This window comes from Lissotriton helveticus, chromosome 4_1, assembly GCF_964261635.1.
Source record: "Lissotriton helveticus chromosome 4_1, aLisHel1.1, whole genome shotgun sequence".
Classification (NCBI taxonomy): Eukaryota; Metazoa; Chordata; class Amphibia; order Caudata; family Salamandridae; genus Lissotriton; species Lissotriton helveticus.
The window spans coordinates 1,035,542,201-1,035,558,552 of record NC_136063.1 but is presented as its reverse complement, the minus strand read 5'-3'; the positions used below and the strand labels follow the sequence as shown (position 1 = coordinate 1,035,558,552).

Genomic DNA, 16,352 nt, shown 5'->3' with positions numbered 1-16,352 from the left:
CATTGTATCCATCTCGGATGTAAAGCTTTAGCATTAGGAATGCTTGATTTTGTCACGGCCTCTAATGCAGGTACGGGAGTTACGACTATAATGCGTTTTCCTTGTGCTAGAGCTCTTTTTCTTGCTACAGCGGTTTGAACAGCTGTCAGAATTTTTTCTGTAGAAATGAATTTCATTTCTGCTTGTGTATACAAATGTGATTTGTATGCTAATGGTATTTTTTCACCTTCGTTAAAAGTTAAGTAGGTGAATTTGCACTGACCCGGAATGATTTGGATCACTGAGTTGCGTTCATTGCGTTGTGTTTGTAAATATTTTGTTATTAACATGTCTGTTTGAAGTGAACACAAAATCTCTGTGTGTTTTTGCGTCCAATTTACTGTTTTAAAATCAAGTTTGATTAATTCGTAGAGTGGTTTAACCCTTTCTGCGTAGTTAAGAATGTAAGTTCTTCCGAAATTTAGGAAACCTAGAACTGACTAAGTATTTCAGCATTTTGGAGGGTGGAACAGTGCACACGTTTTTAAAAAGTTGGCTGCCAGGCTTTTGCCTTCACTTGATAGTTCATATACTAGAAATAGGACATTGAGATGGGCAATTCTCAATTTCTTAAAATTGAATTCATACCCCTCAGAGGCGAAGCCAAGTATAATGGTATTTACCCTTTTCAGGTGCCTATCCAGGTCATCGTCTGTAATGTAGATATCATCGACATATGACAATGCATCGTCATCATAAGTTTGTAGTAACTCTGAAAATGCTGAAAATAACCCTGGACTATTCTTGAATCCCTGAGGGAGACGACAGAATTGACATTCTGCCCCCATTATTGAGAAAGCGGTCAAATACCTACTTTCTGTTGAAATATTTTGACATAAGAAACCGTTAGAAATATCTAATGTTGTTTTATATTTTTTACGCACAATGTTATTCATTAATGCTGTACTTTGTGCATTTTGCACTGCAAATGTTTTGCAACAAGAGTTTAGATGTTTGTAGTCCAACACTAGACGATATGTATTGTCTGGTTTGGATTCAGGAAACAGAGGATAAGTTCATTGATGAGGTACATGTTTCAATTGCCCCTTGATATTCAAGTTGAACTAAAATCTCCCTGACCTGTTTTTTAGCTACTTGCTTAACTGGGTATTGCCTTTGCGCAGTTGGTTGACTTTTCAACTGGATTTTATGGTGAGGAGAATCCTCATCCCATCCTACATCATTTTCGTATAATGCTGGGGATTGGGCAACTGCCCACTCCTGGCATAAGTATACTTTAAATGAATTGGAATATGATTAGAGAAGGCTAGCATAATGATGACTTCGCCATGTAGGCACTCCCTGACAAATTCCAGTGGCCAGTCTTTTTCTGCTAGAAGTATGTCATAACCCTCTGAAAGTCGCTCCCAAAAGAGTGCTTTCACTTTTCTTGGTATGTCTCCCTCCATCCGGAGTGTAATTTCATATAACCTATGTGGAGAGCTAACCCTGGTGTCTGCAGTTTCAACTTGAATGTCTTCATTCAAGTCCACTGTCTCCACAAGTCCCTTCAGGTTCTTGCGAGCTATTGCTACTTCTGCTGCACTGCCCAACATTGTCTGAGCGTATTCTCCGTTCTTGAGTTGTGTCCTCAAGATCCTCGGCATGTCTGATTGTTAGACCTGCTACCTTCTTTTTGGTGAATTGAGGTCTTTTGTTTTTCTGAACGTGTTGATCGTCTTTGGACTTCAAGCGTTCTTCCTTGTTTTCTGACCGTCCTTTTCTTTCGAATTTCAGTGACAAAGTCTGAAAGGTACGAGAGGCGTGTGTATCAGTATCTTGCTATCTATCAGGTTTCCTCATATTATCCCTATTCCTGAGGTTGTACCTCTTTTCATGGGGCTCCTTTTGAGGAGACCTACCTCGGGATTGAGAACGCTTCTCTTTTGAAGTTTGTTTGCTATTCTCCCACTTCTTTTTAGAATGAGGTAGTAGTGTTTTTAGTAGGGTCATTTTCAGGACTTTCAGACAGTTGTGGTTTTACTGGTTTCCCACCCAAACTGTCTCTGCCTAATTCTTCATAGGATTTTTCAATTATTCTGGATAGTTTTTGTGGTTGCTCTGTTACATCAAATTCCCTTAATTTTTGGTGGATCGCCACTGATGCTGCTTCTCCTTTAATATTAGATAATATTATTGATGAGTTAATTCATACCTAAATTTAGAGCAGGCTATGCCCCGTATCCATTTTGAATCTGTTTCAGGACATCCGGTATTACCGCCATGGAGGGAACACCATATGTTTTAGTGTAGATTGCAGCGAAGGCTGTAGTGGTGCAGTCCTCCAGATGTGGTGTGATCCCCATTGGTAAACAGATTGTTAAAATTCTGTGTTTTTCATGAGGGCTAGTATTAGGAAATACTGCTACAATCTGAGTAATTTTTTGAGCTATCCAGAATGGAATTTGTTTATGTTTTGTTTTAATTTACCCATGACTGCGTGTAAAACCTGTGGTGTAATTTTTAGTGTATTTCCCTGTTGAGAGGTTTGTTGTGGAATAACTATTGTAGGTTGGACTGTGAGAGTCTGCATGACATATTATACTAATTGTCTATAGATTTTGAATTAATCTCTACATCTGACATGTCGTTAATGTCAGGATGTGGTGTATAGCTGGCTAAAATCGGCCATGTTGCTCCTGGTCTACCTAGTGAACTGAGCCTGGTAATGTGATTTTAATGGTTTAGGGCACCGTTAAAACAGTGCTCATGTTCCTGGTATGTGAGTGGAATTTCAATATCCTCGAAAGGAATATATTCATTCGGTGGATCATCTTCTTTGTAGAAGTGAAACATTTTAGTTACTGGATGTGCTTCAGGGAAGACTATTCATGAATAGAATACCTCTGTCTGGTGATATTCATGTGCCTCTATCACAAAAACTGACCTTCCACCTCTTGATGTTAGGCCATGTTTTACACGTTTTATAGTGATGGCTTTCCTTAAATTTGGAGGAATGATTAGAGCATTCTCATCGGTTTCTGCAGCTGCATTCAAGGCATTTTCCTCGTTTGCCATTCTAATGAAAGTTTGCAGAGCAAGCTTCAAGGAAACAAAGATAAGTTGCACAATATTTTGGAACACTGTATCTTTGAACATTGAACAAACCAAAAACTTATACATAGTATTTTTCGTCCTACTCAGTTATGGAGGATATTTATCCCTACCCACTCCAGACGTCTATTGGAGTATTTAGAGTAGGGGGTCTCTGAGAAAATCACGACTGAGTTACTTCAGTATCTAGCATTAAATTAGTGCCTTACCAAACCGTTGGGCGCCATGTAGTATAGTTCCCATATCCCTAATAGGCTCTGCGCATTTGAATATTATACACTATAGATTTGACATAGGACTGAGGTCAGTAAGTCTTTATCAAGTACATTAAGTTTAATTGTGTGTGCCCGCTAACTCAGAGGTCACTAGCAAGTTTCTCGAATAAACAAGAAGGGATCCGTCTCTGACAACTGCATAAACATGACAACTTTGTTTCTCTTAGAGTCGGAATAATATCTTTAGAGTCGTGGAAACAATAGATAACTATTTCACCCAGTCAATCGTGCATGCTTCGTTTCTACAGCGTTGCACAGAAATAGAGAGACAGGTGTTTTAAAAAAAAGGGTTTATTGAACAGTCTTCTTTCTCATGCAAGAGTTATGAACTGCTACAATCGTTAGACAGAATGTGAAGTATAATGCCTACGGCGCAAATAGTAATACATACATAAATAACATAGGCTGAAATACTCAACTGGTGTTTCTAAAATACACCTACCCCAGTGTACCTAACCTAGGTCTAGTACGAAGGAAGAAGTAGGTTTTGGTTTAGCATAGGTTTAGTTTTGTCAAGAATTGCCAAAGGTTTCTCTAGGTTCTAATCAGCTCCATACCTTAGAGTGAGAGAGGTTAGTATCTCTTTACCAGGACTCGAATTCCCAACACCCCGCAAGGGGAGTCAGAAACACTGGAGTTGGATTCTCGGCAGGAGGATGACAGCTTCTAGTCAGTGTGTCAGCTGGGAAGTGGCTTCCTTCGGCACTTTGTGTAGCGAGCTGCATCGTGCAAGTAGGTAGTCGAACTGCACCGAACCACACCGTGCTTTGCCATAGCAAGTGAAGGTATATTTATACCTTGAAGGTGTTTAGGAAAGCCAGTATTGATGTAAAATTCGGGCATATGAACGTCATGAATGAACCCCTAAGGTCATAGATGTTTATACATAATAAATGAGTTCTTGGAGAAATCAATATCCAGGCAAGGGGAAGTCCCTAAAGCTTAAGAGTCTGGTTTTCCAAGAAATCGTTGTGACGTAGATGAATGGATGTCAGTAGCCATGCCGGTATTTGGGTAGCATGGGCTATGCCCAAATAAGGACTACATTTCTATGCCTATATAAGGGCAATGTGAATTATACCTACATAAGGGCATGAATTGGGAAATGCAGACGGAATCTGAAATCAAACACAACACCCCCTCCCAAAAGGTTGGGTTGTCTGTGTTTGGGCATTACATGTTAGCTACGTGGATAAGATCCTCTCCTCTTCTCAGATGTGTGATCAAGAGTCTACCTTCTTCATCATGGTATTGTGATACTAGAGTTGGATTGGATCTTTTAGATAACAGTGTAATGCCCCTAGCTTCTTTCTTTCAGCAGGTGAGCAAGCCATCTGTGAGATCCAGTTACCTTTCACTAGCCTAGCATCCTCCATGGATAGATTGGTTTCTTGTAAAAGGATCATATCTCCTTTAGTTTTAGCTATTTCTTCCTGGCGACACACCCCTTGTCCATTCCCCCCCTATGTGCCATAGGGCGAATGTGACGGAGCGCTACTGCCATGGCCCTACGGGGCGATGGGTGGGCTGACTTGGCTACAATGCTTGCCACAAGCAAGCCAGTGGTGTGGTGGCTTTGTCACGCGGCTATAAGTCTTATTAGTTTCATTACTACAGAACCTTTCTTGTGTCCTCCTTTCACCCCTTTCTCTCTTGCTTCTTTATATCAACCTTATCCTAATTTTCAGCAAGTCAAGTCAGATAGGGTTAGTCAAAACATATATTTCAAAAGTGCCTGTAAACACTGTTTCTACAAACTATGTATGCCTAACCTTGTAACAGAAATGCTAATGTCTTTGCATATAAACTTAAGAAAATACTTTGAAATAAAAACAAAAGACCTAGATATTTTTGGGGAATATTTCTAGCTCCTTAAACTTCGGTGAAAATCCATCCTCTGCTATCAACTAATGTGGAAGACTTCCCTGCAGCTAAAATCTTTAGTGTAGCTATCTAACAGGAGTCTCCACTGGTTGTATGGAACTTTTATTGTCAGCAGGAAGAATATGAAAGAATCTATCATCAGCCAATTTGACTCCATAAAAATGACAGAGAGGATGGGGTCCAAACCATGAAGGTTTTTTAATAAAATGTAGTAAAGCCAAATTATGCAAAAAGAATGCATACCAATATAATTGTGCCACCTAAATGTATAAATAAGATACAAAATGTAAAAAGGTACAAAGCACAGAACACAAAATAGATTGGTTCCATAAGTAAACCTACCTTATCTAAATAAAGCTTTGAAAATGACAAGAGTATTTTTAGAGGAAGGTGCCAGCATCAGATGAACCAAGTTAAGGTTCAGAGGCATAGGCACAGATGTTCAAGCATAAAGCTCAACAGCATGGGCAGAGGAAATCAGCATAGTGAGGGGCAGGCCTTCTCTCAGTGAAGTCAGGACAGGATCTACTAAGCTGTTCTAAAAATGCATAATTAATACACAGTAGAACGTTCTGGAAGCTTCATCCCATCAACTCCCTCTGGATGGTCCAATCAGAAAGAAAAGTTCTCTGGGACCAATATAGATGTACTCTAGTGAAATTTATGGGTTTGCCAATGCATCAATTACTGCTTAGGATTGGGTCAAGTCTCCTGCCACAAACTGCAAGGCCCAAAACCATTCCCCTACATGCAAAACCTATGTCTGTGCTCCACATTCTGGTATCCAGCTCCTTCCAGATTGCAACAGTCAGATTGGCAGGTATCTCACAGGGAGTATGTTCTGCGTTCTTCCCCTCTGTCTTGAATACCATAATCAAACTCACACCCTAGTACCTCCTTTTCCCCAAACATCAACAACTGGACACCAAGCAAAGATTTTACCCCATTATAGGATTCCCACATGCCCTTCATGCAATTGATTGCACACGTGAAATTTGTGGCCCCTGCTTGTAACATTCCACCTCTTCAGAAACCGGAAGCACACATATTCAATCAATGGCCAGGCCATAGTGGATCATCGAGAAATGCTATCTATGTGCTGGCAAAATATCCAGGGAGTGCACATGATGCCTTCATCTTCTACCACAGTATAATACATGAGTGGTTCCAGAATGGGAGACATGGGAATGGCCTACTCATTCGTAAGGAAAGCAGTAATGTTCATCATACTAAGAAGTTGTAATGTATGATTTAATTGCCATCTCCGTGTTTGACTATGGAGGTAGTGTAATGTGCACATGGTGGGAATAACTTACTCCGACACATAAACAATGATGTTCTATTGTGTCATCCTCACTAATCCTGCAATGTTATTAGCAAAAAAACAACTGTGAGAAGTATTGTGTCATCTCACACTGTGTGAATAGACAGAACCACATAATCTGCCTGGTTAACTAATCAATACCCAAATCATGTGGTAGACAAGTAAAGCCAATATGAGTCAATATGAGTTCAAATGGTACATATCAGTGTGGAGTGAGTGTATGTTCATTCTGAGTCTCAGATGTAGATAAAGTTCCACTCACACACCAACAGGCCCCTTGGTGTCATGCTTCATCATTGGGGTCTTCGCACCCCTCTACGGGATGCGGCGTGCTACGACTCACGACTGCGTAGGAGCACTTGAAGTGTACTATGTATTGGTGTGTGGAGGGTAATTGAATGTGAGTGGTGAGGTGGTGAAATGTGATAGATAAAAGATACCTGGCTCGTAGGATGAAAAATAAAATGTATTAAGCCCTCGGCTGGTATCGTTAAAAGGGGTGCAGAGTGAGGTTGCTACTGTGTATTAAGGTACATCAACCTCAGAAAGTGCGTCGACATGTTTCGGAGTGTAAAAACTCCTTCTTCAGGACGAGGATATGCACAACTCCCCTCACCTTACTCACATGTGGTGTAGGTGTGAAAGTGAACTCTACAAAAGAATTTTTTTTTAAATATTTAAAATTAACTATAGGTGTAATGTTCCTAATAGTGTTTCAAAATAGTAGTCTGTTGCGCTCAATTGGCGTGAATAGAACAAGACCTGTAAAGAGAAAAAGCAGAATAAATCATACCGTCACAATAGGACGTAGCTTTTAACCAGGGAAAAATGACCTGTTCAAGACAAAAGTGGGTAGTATAGGACCAATTGTGGTCTAGAACCCTGAAAAGAAAAAGGACAAGGACACACAAGTAGACAAAGACACACACATTTAAATGAATGAACCATATTTCTCTCCGTAGTGGTTGGATTTCAGGAGGAAAAATGGTTTTGACAATGCTTACTTATAAGCTAAGGCTAGATGGCCTCATGAGCCTTCGCGTGGTATTGGGGGTTGTCTTCCAGCTCAATGCTTTAACCTAAAGGATATCAGAAGGCTCAATTCAGGTTTGTGTTGGTTCTACTCACGAGTAATGTAGACATCATTCCCTTGATCAATAAGCACCAAACTCACGGTTTCTGCAAGACCCGGTAGGCTGCCTTCCCCTCAACGCGGCTCCGACGTAATGCCGTGTGGTTGAGACTGGCCCCCTTATATGCTAAGAGTTATTGGTTCAATTGCTGCTTAATTCGAAACGGATCATGCCTAAAGAAGGAGTGTGACCTTCGATTGCTTTGCCGGTTCTGCGCGGATATCATGGGCGTTCCCCTTCCTCTGGGCATGTGCGGCGGAGTAGCGATATTTATGTAGACACTAGCCGTAATGTTTAGCGCATGCGTGATGGTGCGCAATGTGAGCGCGTGTGCAAAGGCGAGAAACCCACGATTCTTGCACAGTGAGAGAAACGGAGGGTGTGTATTAGAATCGACGGACAGATGCTAAGTCCGGAGATAACCGATTGCTCAACCCTGATGTAAAGTGTATAAAAGGCCTGAGAGAAGTCTATAAACCGCCTCAAACTCACCCTCCAAGTCATGGAATATCACACAGAGTATGGGCTGCTTCAGTTTGTATTGCGATGGGAGTTGCAGTGTGGCAAGCCCTTACATATGTCGGTGTTATTTTAAAGGGACATATAATCAAGACTGTGAGGGTACCACTTGTTTATGGGTTTGGAAAGCGATGTAATCATGAGGGTGACATACTAATTAAGTCAGGGTGAGGTAGTGCCCAGCATAGGGGTTCTTGGTTGGGATCAAGACTCGTGAGCCCTTACGGTAGTCAGTAGAAGGGGTTTTTTGGCCTGTAGGTCATCGCAACCGGCCCCATGGGATGGAGTCATTGAGTCCAGTGGTATCCGTGCCAAGACGGAAGACCCTCCTCTGCTCCTTCTCGAACAGGCCCACGTCTGTGGGTAGCTGTTCGATGACAGTCCAGTGTAGTTCGTTGACACAATGTTGCGCCTCCAGAAAATGTGCTGCCATTTTTGTGGTTGATTTCCTGCACCTCACGTTGCTGTTATGCTCATTTATTCTGATCTTCACTGCTCGGGTGGTCATGCCCATGTACTCCATGTTGCATGGGCACGTAATGAGGTAGACAACGTTCTTGCTGTTGCAGTTGGTGAACACTCGTTGTTCCCACCTTGTGCCGTTCCTAAAAGTTAGGGTCTGACTTTTCTTCGTTAAGTGGCACCTGCTGCAGTTTCCGCATGGGTGGTGTCCATGCAACCCTTGTAACTGTGGTTGTTGGTTAACCGGGGTTTGTGGTCTTGTATGTACGAGGATGTCTTTGAGATTCCTTCCTCTCCTGTGGGCAAAAAGAGGTTTCTCCAATTCTAGTCTACCACTCGTTAGTATGCGCCAGTGTCTGTTCACCAGTTTTGAAACCTGGTTGGAGAGTGAGCTGTACGTTGTCACACATACAGGTCTGTTCACTGTGTTGTCTTTTGGTGCTCTGTCTTCAAGGAGCGCCTCTCGGTTATTGTTACGTGCCCTTTTCATTGCATTGTTTATCACCCTGTCTGGGTATTGTCTTTGTTTAAGTTTTCTGATTAGGTCTTGGGCTTGGGACTTGTACCTTGCTATGTCTCTGCAATTGCGGCGTAGACGAAGGAACTGTCCGTATGGCAGGTTCTCTCTTAAGTGACGAGGGTGGAAACTGTCAAACTGGAGCAGACAGTTCCTTGTCGTTGGCTTAAAGTGAGTTTCTGTCTTTAAGAAACCTGACTCATGATAGATGTTTAAGTCAAGGAACACCATCGACTCGCTGGACATGGAATGGGTAAATTTAAGGAAGGCGTTCTGTGTGTTAAGCCATGTCATGAAATCCGTGATTGATTGGCCGTCACCTTCCCAGATGACAAAGACATCGTCTATGTAACGTCGCCAGGTGCAGATTTTGCCCCTGAACGGATTGCTGGGATGGAGGATCTTGGTGGATTCCAAGTGGTGCACGTACAATCCCGCCAGGCTCGGCGCGAAAGTACTCCCCATGCTGGTTCCATGTTGTTGCAAGTACAGGGTGCCCTCATATTCAAAAAAGTTTTTTGTCAGTGCTGTGGAAATGCACTCCATCACCACCCCCCGTGGGGTTTGATATTTCCATGGGTTGGAATGTAGAACCTCCTCGATGATCAGGAGGGTTTCATCATGGGGAAGGCTGTTGTAGAGGCTCTCTACGTCTAGACTCAACAGCATCTGTGAGTCCTGGTCAAATGGGTAGTCTTGCAGTAATTGTAGTACTGCTTTTGTGTCTCTCAAATACGTGTCTGTCGCCTGTACCAATGGCCTCAGAAAGGCATCTGCGAACTTTGACAGCGGCTCTAGTATTGATGAGATGCCTGACACAATGGGGCGACCCGGTGGATTTGTCAGACTTTTGTGAACCTTCGGTATACTGTAGAAGTATGGTGTGCGAGGGTTTTTTTGTGTCAGGAACTCTGACTCCTTCTTTGTAAGCCAATTATGGGCCAAGGCTTCTTCAATCATTGCCCCTATCTGTATGCGTAAGGACTCGGTGGGATCATTCTGGAGGACCTGGTAATTTCTCCTATCTTCCCTGATAGGAGTCTCCTACATTCTTGGTCATAGGCGGTAGTAGTTTGGATCACTACTGCCCAGCCTTTGTCTGCCGGTTTTATAGTCAGTTGTTTATTCTGAGAGAGTTCTCTTATGGCCTCGTTCTCCAATCTGCTCATATTCTGAAACACGTTCTGGTTGGCATTGAGTTGACTTAGTTCAAGCATAATAGCCTTCTCAAATGCTAGAACTTCAACTGGGAGTTGGTTGTCTGGCGGTGTGAAAGTGGATTTTGGCCTTAGACCCGTGTCCGAAGGATCAGGGGTGGGCTCTTGGTTGCTGAAGAACGCTTTCAGCTTAATAGTTCTCACAAAGTCTTGGATCTCCTTGTGTAAGCGGACAGGGTCAGGTTTGTTGGTGGGAACGTACCCAAGCCCTTTGTTGAGTACCTGGTTCTGCAATTCTGTCAAGGGCCAGGGGGATATGTTGATGACTAAGTTCCCCTCTTGCTTGTGGAGGCTTGATTCGCTAGAGCCCCTGTCATGCTCCTGGTGTGTACCCTGGGGTCTGCCCCGTCCTCTGTTTGCCAGGTGACGTTGTTCCCCTTCTTGTTCCTGCCCCTGCGGGGTCCTTGGCCCCACGCTAAAAAAGGTTGCGGGTTTTGAGGTGTGGCCGTTGGATCTGGTCCCCATTGTGGGTACATTGGTCCCATTGGTGGTGGACCTTACTGGTATTGTGGGAATTGGAACTGACCTTGATAGGGGTTAAATTGTGGAGGTCCTTGAAAACCTGCCCAGCCTCTTTGGCGTGGATATTGAGTTCTCTGCTGGCGGTAACCTCCTCTTTGCTGTCTTCTCTGTTGGAAACTGCCCGAATTGGTGCTAGTGGAGCTGCCGTCTGAGCTCACACTGTCAGTGTCACTTATATTGCCCTTTGCCACGTAATCCGCTTTAGTGTAAGGGTATGCCCTCTCTGCCGTGAAACTTTCCTTATCTTTTTTAAGTTTGTTAAACTTGCTTTGCTTAAGTGTAATTTCAAAGTCAGTCATTTGTTGGTTGAGTTCCTCCAGCCTTTTCTTCAGGGCTCTAGGCGAGATGAGTGCTTTGAGTTGTACCTCTAGTTTCTGAATGACTACCTTGAGTTCTCGCCTTTGCACATGCGCAGTCACATTGCGCACCATCACGCATGCGCTAAACATTAAGGCTAGTGTCTACATAAATATCGCTTCTCCGCCGCACATGCGCACAGGAAGGGGAACGCCCATGATATCCGCGCAGAACCGGCAAAGCAATCGAAGGTCACACTCCTTCTTTGGGCATGATCCGTTTTGAAATAAGCAGCAATTGAACCAATAACTCTTAGCATATAAGGGGACCAGTGTCAACCACACGGCATTACGTCGGAGCCGCGTTGAGGGGAAGGCAGCCTACCGGGTCTTGCAGAAACCGTGAGTTTGGTGCTTATTGATCAAGGGAATGATGTCTACATTACTCGTGAGTAGAACCAACACAAACCTGAATTGAGCCTTCTGATATCCTTTAGGTTGCCGCATTGAGCTGGAAGACAACCCCCAATACCACGCGAAGGCTCATGAGGCCATCTAGCCTTAGCTTATAAGTAAGCATTGTCAAAACCATTTTTCCTCCTGAAATCCAACCACTACGGAGAGAAATATGGTTCATTCATTTAAATGTGTGTGTCTTTGTCTACTTGTGTGTCCTTGTCCTTTTTTCTTTTCAGGGTTCTAGACCACAATTGGTCCTATACTACCCACTTTTGTCTTGAACAGGTCATTTTTCCCTGGTTAAAAGCTACGTCCTATTGTGACGGTATGATTTATTCTGCTTTTTCTCTTTACAGGTCTTGTTCTATTCACGCCAATTGGGCGCAACAGACTACTATTTTGAAACACTATTAGGAACATTACACCTATATTAAATTTCTAATATTTTGAAAAAATTTCTTTTGTAGAGTTCACTTTCACACCTACACCACATGTGAGTAAGGTGAGGAGAGTTGTGCATATCCTCGACCTGAAGAAGGAGTTTTTACACTCCGAAACATGTCGACGCACTTTCTGAGGTTGATGTACCTTAATACACAGTAGCAACCTCACTCTGCACCCCTTTTAACGATACCAGCCGAGGGCTTAACATTTTTTATTTTTCATCCTACGAGCCAGGTATCTTTTAACTATCACATTTCACCACCTCACCACTCACATTCAATTACCCTCCACACACCAACACATAGTACACTTCAAGTGCTCCTACGCAGTCGTGAGTCGTAGCACGCTGCATCCCGTAGAGGGGTGGGAAGACCCCAATGATGAAGCATGACACCAAGGGGCCTGTTGGTGTGTGAGGGGTATTCAAAACAACACTGTGTGCTCCCCACCATTGTAGGGACCACTATCACTACCAGAGTGGATTCCATTTTGTTTATGTAATCTGTCAGGGGAGATCGAATCCACTTTTCCTCTCCCTCCCTCCTTTGTTATACATTTGATAAAGTTCCACTCCAATAATGGTTTATGAAGCAATCATATGTTCTGTAAAATTGTCACACATGGCAGTAAACTTGTATGTTGATCAAAGTATTTGGAGCAATACTGGTAGAAGTGGTAGGTAATACCATTTGTGTCATGAAATGCAATGGTAGGCCCAATTCATGTGTAAACGCAAATTCCTGGTGCATATGTGATACCAACAGTATGAAGTACACATATGTCTCAGCTATTCATAGAGTCTAGGTCTAATTATGCACATTGTTCTCAACCTACATTGACATACTTCAACAATGTGATAGGTGATTGTTTTGTGGCACAGTTGGTATCATCACCTGCATCTGAGTCCATCAATACAAAACTCACAGTCAATCAATATGCTGTCATATATGCCATACACCATTAACTAACACAGGATCAAATGCAACCAGGGTAAGGAATCACGGTGTACTCAGGGTCCCATTCTCAACACTCTCTTGCCACATTAAAGATGTCATAATCAAAGCATATAAGTACTTAATCACCGCCAAGTCTAAATCACATACATACATGTGAAATCCTAAAGCATTGTGTCCAGGTTTGTAATAGAAAGTTACGTGTATCTATATTAGTTTGTCCCATGTAAAAACAGCAAATATTGCTATACCTAGGTGTCAATCTAAGATCACCAAATCATCTTGCCCTCTAAAAAGCATTATCTGTTGATTGACCACAACATATATATATATATAAGGATCCATGTCACATGTTGGAAATTCACTGCCTGTACTAAGCAAATAGCCAAAGTAAATTAAATGAACAAATCAAAGTCTTTGCAAATGTTGTGTAGACAAGCAATGACATCAGAGGTGTCAAATGGTCAGATATATGTGTGAATGTCAAACATATTGCCACTGTCACAACCCACCTAGGGGAGAATTTATGTCAGATAATCTGATCATAAGTTTGTTACTTTGCAAATATAGTTATTTCAAATAACATAGAGAGTTCAAGACGGTGCTTAATATGCAAAAAAATGTGCCAGAGCCCTCATCAGGAGACCATTGCAGCTTGCACCACACATAGCCCCTGCCAGCTCAACCAATAATAGTACCAACACCACTGCTTACCATCACTCTCCTTAAGTGGGATGATTCGGACTATTCCAGGCCCTAAAAGATATAAGAATGTGGTAGGCAGCAGGGAATAATCCTTTTTAATCTGTTCTGAATTAAAAACAACTGTCATTGTGTTCATCTCTAAATTACACAGACAGCCCCACTATGTGGAATACTGTTAACAATTATATGCCAGTGCAAAGCACCGAATACCACTATCTTATATTAAGCACTGGGTCAAGGAAAATACCTATCATAGTAATATACTGCCTAAACATGAATGTCAGGGTGTAGATGTGTCAAAAGGATCGGCATTATCAACATTTGTAGAAGTTGTAGAACTTAGAGATACATGTGTAAACCAATGATCAACACATCTTGTTCAAAACTGTAAGAAATGTGCCTGAGGTTGTCAGCATACATAGCATACATGTATAGGTATGTCTCTGTAACAATGTGCATAATCATTTACTGTTGTATTTATGTAATTTCAGGTGACCAAGAATATGAGATGCATCTATTGGTCATGATCCCATTTGATCATCCCCATATGAAGGGTAAAATGGTATAATAGGGCACACAGCATGACGAGGAATGTTGTGGAGAGGACATTTGGAGTCCTAAAGTCCTTGTTAAAATGTCTGAATATGGACGCCTTATGGTATGCAAAATAGTGCTTGTCTGTGCCATATTGCACAATATCTGTGTAAAAACAAATGTGACTGTGAGCCACTACATACAGAGGAAATGGATGAGGAAAAAGACAATGAAGGAGACATCCAGCACACATTGGCGTGTCTGCTGAGATATGACCAGATTGTGGCTCCTTTATTTAGCTCAACTATATCACCTGATGGTAAAATAGACATATATAAATGATGTCAACTTAGCAAGACAGAAATAATGAATTTAACGAATTCATTGTGTTGTCTGTATAGGAATGCCAATGAAAAAAAAACCAATTTACTCACATGTTGTCAACTTGATGTAGCCCTCAACATGAAGCAATCATATTGTCTGAGCTGTTGATCAACATGGGGACATGACTCAAAGCAATAAATCAATCAACACAGCAAGTCAATGTGATGCTGTGTACTGATTGAAAGGGACAGGGCAGGATTGAATCATATCTACATCTTAATTGTCCATTCCTGTCCTCACGCACTAAAGTGGTGCATTGCAGCACCTTAGACATCTTGCTGTGTTCTGCAGCAGCAAAGTGTGCATCATTTGCTACTCAGTGATTAATGAACACAAATATCCCAAAATATCACTACCTGAGGCAAACCGCTGATTGTAGTTTGTCTCACCAATAGGCAGGCATGCAGGATTGCAACACTTTCAAGGAGCATACATTGTTGCAGATACAATCACAGATCATGAGTGACAGTTATTATGGACAACGGCCTTGTCCCTAGTGTGGATATTACAATGCCTTATGTAAAGAAGGCATACATGAATGGGTCAAGAGCCACTAAACACTGAACATATGAAACCTTTCCAGGGCAGAATGAGTAAATACCAAATTCTGCCACATTTGATGAAATACACATTTTCCATGCTTTGCACAGCAATGCAATGCGGCTGAAAGGCCTGTAACAGAACACAAAAACAGATAAACATGCAATTTGTGGCACTAACCAGAGAAGTAGGACAATGGTGTTTTTAAATCCATCATATCACTTCAAGAATATAGATGGTAAAGGTGTGTAGCATCTATGTCAACAGTTAAGAACACATGTATGTATAATAACATATTCTTAGTAAAAATGGTGCAACAGAGATGTTGGGTATTAAATTACCCCAGCATGGCAAGAGTACTGTACTGAACCCCTGCCCTGAGTATACAACTGCATAGTTGTGTGGCTCACCAGCTCTGGTATATACCCAAAGTGAATCAGAGAATATGCAGGTGTGCCATTACATAGACCTGTGTCAAGGGTTGCAGTCTGCTTGGACAGTAGTGCCACACAAACACATTTCCTCTTAATAGTGTACATTACAGCCTTTGTCATGATCAAGACAGAGCTAAGGTGGGTATGGGAACATTTATTGTGTAGTGAACAACAGTAGTGTAAATTACCTTTCAACCCTGGTTCACTGCAGTGAGGCCTACTGGCTGACTCACCTCTTCAAGTGGTCCATTGTTGTGTGTTACACTCACCCCGGTCCAACATCAGACTCACCATAAAATGTGTGCATGAAAAAACCATATGCAGAATGCATGTGCCTGTGCAAAACATATACAACACAGAGTTTCAAATGTGGAACAGTGTGCAAATGGTTATTGTGTGTGTGTGTAGGTAGTATGTGCACTCTAGTACAGTTCAAAGCGAGTGTAGAACAAAACAGTGTGCAATGACTGATGAGTGTGTGTGCTAAACTTCGTTATGCAGGTAGTAGCCAGATACATATAGATCACAGCATTGCTCACTGAATGTCCTTTGACTTGACACTGAAGGGCATTTTCAGAGCATAGTCACACAGTGCAGCGCAGCAAGTCACCTAACTGCACTGCTATACGCGAAAGCAAAAGGGCAGGAATGTGCTGT

The 16,352-nt window shown here is 42.1% G+C and overlaps 1 long non-coding RNA gene across 1 annotated transcript in view; it reads left to right on the top strand.

The window, feature by feature from the left end:
• The window catches only part of LOC144827421 (uncharacterized), a 29,613-nt gene extending 14,658 nt beyond the window's left edge, over positions 1-14,955 (top strand). The window contains exon 3 of the long non-coding RNA XR_013610178.1: positions 14,295-14,955. This is a non-coding gene — a long non-coding RNA (uncharacterized LOC144827421). The remainder of the gene's footprint in view (positions 1-14,294) is intronic.
• The last annotated feature ends 1,397 nt before the right edge of the window (positions 14,956-16,352 follow it).